We start from the raw sequence: 10,922 nt of genomic DNA, 5'->3' as shown, positions 1-10,922 counted from the left end.
CGTGGCTGGCGCCTTAGCCAGTTGAGCTATAGGCGCCGAGCCGACCCCTTCATTCTTAACAGAACTGTGTTGCTTTTCTAAAAATAGGGATAGAAAGTCAAATCCCTCAACCTCAGGCTGGTGATCCACTGGCTGAGTGTAAGAATAATAGAAGAACTTTCACAAGATGGCGCTGAAAGGGAGGAAGGAAGCTCCTGCCCCTCCCAAAGCCAAAGCCAAAGCAAAGGCATTGAAGGCCAAGAAGGCAGGGCTAAAAGGCATCCCCAGCCACAAAAAAAAGAAGATCCATACATCACCTACCTTCCGGTGGCCAAAGATTCTGAGGCTCTGGAGGCAGCCCAAATATCCTGGAAGAGCACCCCCAGGAGAAACAAGCTTGACCACTATGCCATCATCAAGTTCCCCCTGACCACTGAGACTGTCATGAAGAAGACAGAAGACAACAGCACACTTGTGTTGATTGTGGATGTCAAAGCCAACAAGCACCAGATCCAACAGGCTGTGAAGAAGCTTTATGATATCGATGTGGCCAAGGTCAATACCCTGATCAGGCCTGATGGCAAGAAGAAGGCACATTCGACTGGCTCCTGATTATGATGCTTTGGATGTTGCCAACAAAACTGGGATCATCTAAACCAAGTCCAGCTGGCTAATTCTAAATATATAACTTTTCACCATAAAAAAAAAAAAAAAAGAAGAAGAATAGAAGAAAAGCTGTGGGTCAGAGTTGGCCACAGCATGAATTGGCAGTTATAAGCCATGAGGAAGCCCCAGAACTCAGACAATCCTAGAATATGTTGATACGTATATTGTCTCTGACCTGCAAAGACAGGGACACTGACTTGGTGCTAGTCTGGCATAGATGGGCTCCCTGCTACACCCTTGGTTTGCAGGGCTTCCCAGCCCTCTTGCAACCTCAGCAATGCACAGGCCTGCTTCCCTCCACATGTGCCTCCTTCTAGATAAGGAAAATTATCTTCTGGCTGGGCCTTTTATGCTGTAATTTGTTCAGCAACTATCATTATAAATTTAATGAGAAGTGCCTTGTAAGAGTCTCTGATAAGTGCTTAAAGCTCAAACCCTTTGCTAATGGCACAGAGAAAACTATATCTGCTGTTGACACAAACATGTCTTAGCCTCTTCTGGTCTATCCTCTAACTGTGGGATTTTCTTTACCTCTCACAACTGCATTCTTGGTGAATTTCCCTTTTTATGAAACTCTATGGAATATATACCCTGTCAGATGAAGGTCTTCTCCATAGTCAAGAGTCTCTGGATTCAGTTCGGGTCAGAACAGATAACCTAGCCTCTGTTTGCAGCCAAGTGAAGACCATCAGCAGTAGGGGTGACAGGATGGTACAGAGAGTCAGTATGTCATCTTTAATTCTCACCTCTGAGCAGGGCCCTTTTACAGGAAAGTGAAGGCCCTACATGAATCAGTCCAAGGCCAAAGCTTGAAGTACCCAGTGCCAATCCCTGTCCTCTTTCCTAGAAGGTAATAGAGAAGAGAATCTAGAAATAATAAACCTTGAGGCAGGACACATTGGATGGCTAAGGACTCTGGGGTTGGGGAGGGGTCTCCAGCCTGGCACTCAGCCTCCTGCTGCAGAGCCCTGGGCAGAATCCTGGGAACTAGAAATGACCAGCCAAAGCCTCTAAGAGGCCACAGTGGCTGAGGGTTGAAGCTCTTGGCCTAGACACTTTGGCAGAGAACCACCTGGAGCTGAAGTAAAGGGAGAGGAGGCCAGGTCTAAGAACTTCTGGGACAGTCGTAGAGTCACATTTTTATCTGCTTTCCCATGTGGTACAGTCTAATTCTCTTAACACCCCAAGAGGTAAGATGATACCCATTTTAACAGGTAGAAAAACTGAGACTCTGAGATTGCACAACTTTCCCAAATCATGCAAGTTACAACCTGAGCCTACTCATTTACATCAGGAAGAGCCCCTGGCAGCCTCCTTCTAGGCAGCAGAGGCCTATGAGGAACTAACTAGTGGATAAACTCGGACTTCACATTAAAGTCATGTCTACAGAGAGAGGCAACTGCAGTCTGGAGAAGATGGGTTACTGGCCTCACAAACCACAATTTCACACTTGCTTCAGGTGCCCCAGGCCTTCTGACTTTCCCTCCCTAAGGCCCACAGATCCAAAACTCATTTGACACTAATATCTAATTAGCATGAACACATTCCACAAGGAGAGTGGGTCCAGGCCAGACAGGCTTCCAGAGGCTTCTTTCCTCAAATTGTTGGTGCTTCTGGGCCTCTTTACTCTGCTCCCACCACCATCTTCCCTCCTCTCTAAGCTGATTCCCTGTGCCAGAGCCAAGCTTAAGGAGCAGCTCCTCATGTAAACTAAAATAAAATCTTAAGCCCCCCTTGACTGAATGAACTCCCTCTTGGCTAAAAGCCCTAGAAAAACCTTAAAGCAGAGTTGTGAGGCTCGGCGCCTGTGGCTCAAGTGGCTAAGGCACCAGCCACATACACCTAAGGTGGCAGGTTTGAACCCAACCCGGGCCCGCCAAACAACAATGATGGTTGCAACCAAAAAATAGCCGGGTGTTGTGGCAGGCACTTGTGGTCCCAGCTACTTGGGAGGCGGAGGCAGGACACTCACTTGAGCCCAGGAGTCGGAGGTTGCTGTGAGCTGTGATGCCACAGCATTCTACCCAGGGGGACAGCTTGAGGCTCTGTCTAAAAAAAAAACTGAGTTGTGGGCCATGAGAAGGATGGTCAGACATGCCTGGTTATGTCCTGTTCCTTTTGTAGTTCTTATTTATAACAGTAATATATAAAATCATTAATAGACCTAAGGCCATGCAAAAAAAAGATTAAACCACACCTGTGGGTCATCAATTTACTATCACTGGATTCTCTGTCTCATAGTTTGTCTCTGATTAAAAGACTTCCTTAGCACCTGTAGCTCAAGCGGCTAGAGCGCCAGCCACATGCACCAGAGCTGGCAGATTCGAATCCAGCCCCGGCTTGCCAAACAACAATGACAACTAAAAGACTTCCTTATCTTAATTTAAAATATGCCAACCCTTTAGACAAAGCTTCGTTTCTTCAATTCTACAAATCAAAGAATCTTTAAACCCTCCTATAACTTGTAAGCCCTGCTGCTTCAAAGCGTTCTGCCTTTTTGGCCAAACCAATAGAACACCTTCCATGGTATATTAATTTATGACTTTAGATGTAATTCCTCTCTCCTTAAAATATATAAAACCAAAGTGTAACCCAACCACAAGGAGGTCACTTGCTCAAAGCTTCTTGGGGGTGGCTGTCTGGGTCATGGCGGCACATGTTCTGCTCAGAAAAAAACTTTTATTTTCACTTCCTCATAGAATAAACTTCTTTAAATTATTTTATAAAGTTTGGGATAGACCTGGTGACTTGCACGTGTAATCCCAGCACACTGGGAGGCTGAGGTGGGAAGATGGCTTGACATGAGGAGTTTGAAACCAGCCTAAGCTAGAGTGAGATCCCATCTCTACAAACAAGTAGAAAAAATTAGCTAGGCATGGTCACAGGTCTCTGTAGTCCCAGCTACTCAGAGGCTGGAGGCAGAATGATCACTTGAACCCAGGAGTCTGAGATTGCTGTGAGTGAGGATGACATGTCTGCTCTCTACCCAGGGTAACAGACAAGACTCTGTCTCAAAAAAAAAATTATTTTATAGAGTTTGGGTTCTTTTCCATTGACACTCAGCTCCAATCACAGTTCTTTAGAGTTCCCACATCCCATCACCCTTCTGCCTGCCTCCTCCCTGCCCAGTATAGTGATAAGGCTTGAGTAGCTTGAGCTCTGAATTTCAGAGCAAATCCAGAAAGCCAAGTATCAGCACCTGGGCTCTGGGGACTTGCGGGACCTGGGGACTCTTAGTCCCCAAGGTCACTTGGCAGACTTTAGCTTTTCATTCACCATTTTCTTTTCTTTTTTTGCGACAGAGTCTCACTTGGTCACCCTTGGTAGAGTGCCCTGGTGTCTTAGTTCACAGCAACTTCAAACTCTTGGGTTCAAGTGATCCTCTTGCCTCAGCCTCCCAAGTAGCAGGGACTATAGGCACCTGCCACAACACTTGGCTATTTCTTTTTTTTACAGACTGGGGGGAATCTCGCTCTTGCTCAGGATGGTCTCAAACCTGTGAACTCTGGTTAATCCATCCGCCTTGGACTCCCAAGTGCTGGGATTACAGGCATGAGCCACCGTACCTGGCTGTTTTCAGGCTTTGCTTAGTATTGGGAACAAAGCCCCTGTCCTCTAGTGGCTGGGGTAGCATGGAGACAGCACAATGTCAGAAACTCCAGGCAGTAGGGACCAAGTCCAGTGGGATTCCAGAGGATTCCTAGTTCTTCTTGGAGAACAATTCAGAAACTGGTGAGAATGCCATGGGAAAAGGGGGTGCTCAAGAGGAAGCTCATGGAGAAAAAAGCTCAGAAGTCAAATCCGAACCAAGAGCCAGGACCAGAGGACTTGGCGTGTCATCAGTCAAGGTGAGAACTGTCAGGAGTCTTTCCAAAATCTCCTGATCAAGGTCTAGGACTCATTCTACTCTTGCCAACCCTTCATCCACCCTTCCTGTACACAGCCTGAGGTCACCACTCTTACTAATGTCTGAAGACCAGAAGTAGAAATGAGATACTTAGCCTTCTAATGTATCAATCTACGGCTTAATTTATTGAAGATAAAACAGCGACCTTTTGCAGTGAGAGCCCTGCTAGGCACTAGAGCTAATGGCTGTGGTGTCTGGGTTCTAGCACTCATGTTATGCCTGTATATGCTTTCTGCTATAAATCAGGAACCCCCTCAGTCCAGCCCCAAGACTTAGCTCTGTTAGGGAAGGGCTGCTGAGATCATCACTAAATATTTAGTGCAATTAAAGTGACCTTACTCTCCTTTTACTTTAGCTTATCAGCAAGGGGACACAGTGGTGTGTGAAGGTGAAGGGAAGCCTACTTCCTGGATGAGATTACTATTTTAGACCTGTACCCAGGAGCACTGAATGCCCACAGTCATGCAGAACATCTCCTGGCCAGCTCCAGTACCCAGGTTAGGCAGGGTACTGACCAAGCAGGAAGAGACCTGTAAAGATACCAGTGAGTGAGCAGGAGGTCAGTACAAGAGAGTTTTTTTTTTTTTTTTCTTAATAAGTAAAGCAGGCCGGGAGTGGCTCACATATGTAATCCTAGCACTCTGGGAGGCTGAGGCAGGCAGATCACTTTTGCTCAGAACTTCAAGATCAGCCTGAGCAAGAGTGAGACACTGTCTCACTAAAAATAGAGAAACTAGCCAGGCGCTGTGGTGGGCAACTGTAGTCCTAGCTACTCGGAAGGCTGAGACAGGAGGATTGCTCAAACCCAGGATTTTGAAGTTACCGTGAGCTATGATGACACCATAACACTCTACCCAGGGTGACAGAGTAAGACTCTGTCTCAAAAATGGACAGAGTGAAAGGAAAGAAGGGGAGAAAGGGAGGGAAGAAGGGAGGAATGAAGGAAAAAAAGAGAGAAAGAAGGAAGGAAGGAAGGAAGGAAGGAAGTTTATTTGAACAAGAAAATGATTACCAACTCAAGCAGCACCCTGAATCAGTAAAGGTTCAGAGAGTTCCCTACAAGAGAGTTCTTGCCATTGATGTCATGACCCAGGGCCAGGATTCTCAGTCTTTATGTGGTCCAGATCATGAAGCCACAAGGTTAGAGCTAGGGGCACAGAACCCCAGGAACATAGGAAGACCAGCAGCTGTATCAGCTTGAAGCCAAGCTAGCAAATTATTGCTGCAGACCCCTCACGTCCACTGGGTAGAATCCAGGGCAGAGGAAACAGTGACATGGTATTGTTAGGAAGAATTCCTGACAAGGTGAGAGAGTGCCTTGACTTGTTTGACTGCTATAACAAAGTACCACAGATGGAATGGCTTACAAATAACAGGAATTTATTAATCTCAGTTCTGGATGCTAGAAGTCCAAGATCAAGGTGCCACAGATTCCATGGTTGGTGAGGGTCTGCTTTATGGATCATAGATGATGCCTTCTAACCATGTCCTCACATAGGAGAAGGGGAAAGGTACCTCTCTGAGGCCTCTGTTATAAGGACATTAATCCCATTCAGACAACAGCTATGCCCTGATCACCTAACCCAGTGGTTCTCAACCTTCCTAATACCTCCTAATGCCACAACCCTTTAATTGGGTTCCTCATGTTGTGGTGACCCCCAACCATAAAATTATTTTCATTGCTACCTCATAACTGTAATTTTGCTACTGTTATGAATTATAATGTAAATTTCTGATATGCAGGATGTATTTTCATTGTCATAAAGAGGTCATGACCCACAGGTTGAGAACTGCTGACCTAACCCCTTCCCAACAGCCCCACCTCCTAACATCATCACATTGGGAATTAGGTTTTAACATATGAATTTGAGGGCGGACACACACATTCAGACCATACCACAGAGCCTCCAGTAATAATAAATGACATTCACTGAAGGCTTACTATGTACCAAGGCCTGTGCTAAGTCCTATCCTGGTAATATTTCATTTGATCCTCATAATAACCTGTGAGGTAAGCACTATTATTATTTCCATTTTACAAATGAGAATGCTGTGCAGTAGAAAGGTTGGTAACTAGGTCTTAAGTCAGAGGTTCTCAGGCTTTCACGCACAACAGAATTAATTACAGAGCTTGTTAAAACAGAGTGCAGGACCTCACTCCCAGCATGTGATTCAGTAGTTTGAGGTAGGGCCCAAGAATTTGCATTTGTAACAAGTTCCCAAGTGAGGCTGATGCTGTAGGACCAAAGCCTACACTCTGAGAAGCACTGTCCTAGGTCATACAGCTATGAAGTGGAGAGTCACATCCATCGAGCAGTCCTTTTTTGTTATTTTTTGAGACACAGTCTCACTATGTCACCCTGTGGTGTCCTGTGGTGTCACAGCTCACAGCAGCCTCAAACTCTTGGGCTTAAGCGATTCTCTTGCCTTAGCCTCCCAAGTAACTGGGTCTACAGGCACCCACCACAATGCTCGGCTAGTTTTTTTGTTGTTGTTGTAGTTATTATTGTTGTTCAGCAAGTCCGGCCAGGTTCAAACCTGCCAGCTCTGGTGCATGTGGCTGGCACCCTAACCACTGAGCTACAGGCGCTGAGCCAGAGCAGTCCTTTTTGTCTCCAAGGCCTATATATATATATATATATTTTTTTTTTTTTTTTTTGAGACAGAGTCTCACTTTGTCACCCTCGGTAGAGGGCCATGACATCATAGCTCACAGCTCTGGAGGTACCATCACCTGTGTGAAGCAAGACCTAACCTGCCAGGTGAGAAGCCTATTTTGCGTCTCCCACACAACAGAACAGGGGACACACTGACTGCTCAGTCCTCACTCAAGAGTGAAATCAACTTCACCTTCTCCATGTCCATATAATGATCAGCCTGTATCTCCATCTAGCTCAGGGTTGTTATAAAACTGTAATGGAAGAACAGACTGGAAAGGACCACGTGCTTATGGAAACGAGACTTTGGCAAGGAAGTGTGGAGATGAGGACTAACCTCATGGTGAGAATGCCCTTACCCTTGTGCAAAGGCAAATTCTGGTCAAAGTCTGGTGAGCGATAAATATCAGGAACTGAGTTCATGGTTGCCATGTCTGCAAGAAAGCACCACACAAAGGCAAAGGGAGGGAAGAGCTGGAGCACCTGTTGGCACCTGGTGCAGAAGGAGAAGCTTCTTTTTCTAATAATGGTTTTCACAGATACTGAAACCTCCTGCCCTTGCTCTTGCCACACATCATTCTAAACAACGGCCCCCATTTTTATTCAAAGATATCAATTTTTAAATTTTTTAAAAATTTTTCTACTTTCATCAAAGACAGAGTCAACTAGATCTTAATCTGTCTTTAACACCTACCAATTTCCTATTTAATAAGGAAGTTCTGTGAGAAGTAATAGCTGCAGCTGTAAGAGGTGAAATTCCACCCTGGAAAATAAGATGAGTGAGCTGCTGAGTCCACAATAAGCATCAAAAACTAAGAACTCTAGGCTTCTTTTTTATTTATTTATTTTTTAGCTTGAGACAGAGTTTTACTTTGTCACCCTTGGTAGAGTACTGTGGCATCACAGCTCACAGCAACCTCAAACTCCTGGGCTCAAGCAATTCTCTTATCTCAGCCTCCCTAGTAGCTGGGACTACAGGCACCCACCACAATGCCCAGCTATTCTTTTGTTGTTGTTTAGCAGGCACAGGCTGGCTAAACAAAACCCACCAGCCCCAGAGCATGTGACTGGCATCCCACTGAGCTACAGGCACCCAGCCAGAACTCTAGACTTCTGATTGCAAATAGTGCCATAGAAGCAAGTTGGCTTCACTCCCAAGCCAACAGAAAACCAATAGCAAACATGCAGTGCAGAGACTATCACCACAATATCCCAGAACTCAAATACGAGGATGAGACAGTTCCTGGAGCCACAGAGAAGTGAAGAAACTTCGAGCAGATGATAAGAGAATTGGACTTCTATATCTGCAACACCTCACTCCCAATCTGCCCAGTACAAAGCGTACAGAAAATTTCCTTTAAATGCACAGTTCCTATAATGAAAAAAGTGAGATTGAGGTAAGCAACCAGTTTCTCCACTATCTTGGGTTCCCTAGCAGGAGACTGTCCCTGCCTCAACCCAGGAGAAGTAACTGGAGTCCCTGAAGAGAGAAATACCCTTGAGGACATTCAGAAACAAAGAGTGAAATTGGGACAATACTCTCTAGTCCTAAAAACTCTGCTCTGTAACTTGGCAAAAGGAGATGCCAAACAAGAGTGGCTTTTCAGCAGCACCACACTATAGGAGGTTCATTCCACAGGTTCCCTGGCACAAACCCCTGGCCAGCCCTCCCATACCAGGATATCCCCTTTAAAATCTCCTCCCTTCTAGGCAATCAGCTCTCAGGTTATGTACTAGAACTGAGGCAACCCTGGGCTGAAGGCGCCCTCTAGTCCTGAAAAGGAGCCAGCAACCTAGCAGGAAAAAAAGAAAGGAAAAGAAAGAAAATCAACAGGTAAACTACAAAAAACTCTAAACAAATATCCAATAAAACCAAAACAGAGAAGACTGGAACAAATAAATAATCCTTCAATGCAAATACATAGATTAACATCCACAATAAACAAAAGCAAATAGGAAACCATGACCTCCACAAGTGGGCAAAGTGAGGCACCAGTGACTGCCCCTAACCAGACAGTGATAAGTGAACTCTCTAAGAATTCAAAGAATCAGTTTTGTGGAAACTCAGTGATCTTTAACATAATAAGGATAAGCAATTCAGAAACTTATCAAAAAAATTTAACAAAAAATTAAAATAATTCTTAAAAAATAAAGCAAATATAAATCTTGGAACTGATAAATACATTTGCTGAATTGAAAAATGTGGTAGATACTCTCAACAGCACAATGGATCAAGTAGAGGAAAGAATCAGTGAGCTCAAAGAGCTCATTTGAGGTTATGTGGTCAGGAGAAAAAAAGAATGGAAAAGAACAAAGATCACTTAGCCACAAAGAAAGACAGTGAGAAAGAAAGAAAGGAATAGTTAGATAACAATCCAAAAACAAGGTTCACGCATAGTGAGACTCAGTCTCAAAAAAATTCCAAAAACAAGCAACAAAACAACAGTAATAAGTTATTAGTTATTACTTAAGTAAGTTACTTATCAACAGTAACATTGAATGTAATTAAATGCAATTATTTAATTAAAAGGCTTAGAGTAGCTGAACAGACAAAGAAATAAGATCCAGCTATATGCTGCCTATAAGAACTCACATTACCTCTAAAGATACACATAAAGTGAAAATGAAGGAGTGAAAAAAGATATTCCAAGCAAATGGAAACCAAAACCAAGCAGAAATAGTCATGCTTCTATTGGATAAAATAGATTACAAATCAAAGACTGTGAAAAGAGACAAAGAAGGTCTCTATATAATGATGATGTGCTCTATTCGATGAGGGGATATAATAACCATAAGTTGGGAGCCGTCAAAGAAAAGCTCAAGACTGATAGACTCAGTACTGAATTCTATCAAAACATTTAAAGAATACCAATCCTGGGCAGTGCCTGTGGCTCAGGGACTAGGGCACCAGCCCCATATGCTGAGGGTGGCAGGTTCAAACCCAACTCCAGCTAAAAAACTGCAAAAAAAAAAAGAATACCAATCTTACTCAAACTCTTCAAAAAAATTAAAGAGGAATAAATACAAACATATTCTACAGGGCCAGCAGTACTCTGATACCAAAACCAGAGATGAACACAATGTGAAAAGCAAGCTACAGGTCAATATCCCTGATGAACATAGATGTAAAAATCCTTAATGAAATACTAGCAAACCAAATTCAGCAACACATTGAAAAGTGGTATTCATCCAGTGGGGCAAGAATGGTTTAGCACATGCAAATCACTAAACATGATATATCACATTAACTGGCCCAAGAACAAAAATTATATGACCATTTCAAAAGATGTGAATGAGCATTCAATAAAATTTAACATCCCTCTATGGCAGCGGTTCTCAACCTGGTCGCGACCCCTTTGTAACAATGAAAATACATCGTGCATATCAGATATTTACCTTATGATTCATAACAGTAGCAAAATTACAGTTATGAAGTAGCAACGAAAATAATTTTATGGTTGGGGGTCACCACAACATGAGGAACTGTATTAAAGGGTTGCAGCATTAGGAGGCATTAGGAAGGCTGAGAACCACTGCTCTATGGTAAAAACCCTCAAAACAGTAGATAAAGAAGGAACATATCTCAAATAATAAAAATCATATATGACAAACCCACACCTAATGTCATACTGAATAGGGAAGGTTGAAAGTCTTTCCTTTAAGATCTGAAACAACACAAGAATGCCCACTTTTCACTTCTTTTTTTTTTTTTT

General features: G+C 43.7%; 1 pseudogene; it reads left to right on the top strand.

The window, feature by feature from the left end:
- The first annotated feature begins 166 nt into the window (after window positions 1–166).
- Window positions 167–634, top strand: LOC100966850 (annotated as a pseudogene).
- The last annotated feature ends 10,288 nt before the right edge of the window (window positions 635–10,922 follow it).

Source organism: Otolemur garnettii, unplaced genomic scaffold, assembly GCF_000181295.1.
Source record: "Otolemur garnettii isolate 467f Iridium unplaced genomic scaffold, OtoGar3 scaffold00225, whole genome shotgun sequence".
Classification (NCBI taxonomy): domain Eukaryota; kingdom Metazoa; phylum Chordata; class Mammalia; order Primates; family Galagidae; genus Otolemur; species Otolemur garnettii.
The sequence above is the reverse complement of the archived record's forward strand: the minus strand, read 5'-3'. Positions and strand labels throughout refer to the sequence as shown.